The sequence below is a fragment of the Lagopus leucura genome, unplaced genomic scaffold (assembly GCF_019238085.1).
Source record: "Lagopus leucura isolate 7727_CA_CO unplaced genomic scaffold, USGS_WTPT01 32386-0_obj-0_obj, whole genome shotgun sequence".
NCBI lineage: Eukaryota > Metazoa > Chordata > Aves > Galliformes > Phasianidae > Lagopus > Lagopus leucura.
This window is the reverse complement of record NW_024969415.1, coordinates 566-1,539: the sequence shown is the minus strand read 5'-3', so window position 1 is coordinate 1,539 and position 974 is coordinate 566. Positions and strand designations below refer to the sequence as shown.

Genomic DNA, 974 nt, shown 5'->3' with positions numbered 1-974 from the left:
GGGGGGGGGGGGGCTCTGCTGGCGGCAGCCACCAACTGAACCACGTGGTTGGTGAGCACCGGGCTGGGCGGGACCCCCGGCGGCGGTTCCGGAGGGGTTGGGTGGGGGGCGACGCAGTTACCGGGACCCCCCCACAGCCCGGTGCCGGAGGGGGGGGCCGGGGGTGGGGGGGCGGCGATCTCCGGCCGCGCTGGGTCTCAGAGCCCATTGGGAGAGCGGGGGGTGGGGGGGTCCGAGCCGCGGTCTCTTAGCGGCTCCCTCCGCCCCCCCCCTCCTCCTCCTCCCTGTTCCCCCCCCATCGGGGTGGTTCTCCCTCCCCCCCGCTCTGCCCGGGCTCTGCGGGGGACGCGGGGAGAGCGAAGCGGTGCTCGGCGTCACGCACGGCCGAGAGGAATTCCTGCGGGGCAGAAGGAGCGGATGGGCAGAACCGCAACCCCACCCCCCCAAAAATCCACCCCTCCCTCCCCCCCGCCGCTCACCTCGTCCCCCAGGTCCCCATCATCACCGAAGCGCCGCTGGAGGCCGCACGCCTGCGGGCGGGGGGGGCCGTCAGGGGCCGTCATGGCGCCCGTACCGCCCCCTATGAGCCCCCCCCCCCCCCCCGGGACGCCCCCCCCCCCCCCCCGCGGCCCCGCGCCGTTACCATGGAAGCGGCGGAGGCGGAAGTGGAGGGAGCGGGACGCGAACCCGCGGCCCCGGAGGGCGGCGCTGCCCGCTGTCCGCGTCGGAGGGCAGAAATCCGCCCGCGGCGCCGCTCTTAAAGGGGCCGCGTCACCCACCGCACACGCGTGTCGCTCCGCGTGCGTGTGGATGGGCACACACGTGTCGGTGCACACACACGTGTTCGTGCACACAGATGTCAATGTGCACACACGTATTAACAGGAGCACACGTGTCCGTGTGCACGCGTGAGAAGGAGCACATACATGTCCATGCACACACATGTCTGTGTGCACACACGTGTCAGTGGGCAT

General features: G+C 72.9%; 1 long non-coding RNA gene across 1 annotated transcript; it reads right to left on the bottom strand.

Annotated features, from left to right (window-relative positions):
• Positions 1 to 142: 142 nt before the first annotated feature.
• LOC122194132 lies at positions 143 to 714 on the bottom strand. Its single transcript, XR_006183050.1, has 3 exons — positions 644 to 714; positions 480 to 530; positions 143 to 397 (listed from the first exon to the last, which is right to left on the bottom strand). It is a non-coding gene; the product is annotated as an uncharacterized LOC122194132 (long non-coding RNA).
• Positions 715 to 974: the final 260 nt, after the last annotated feature.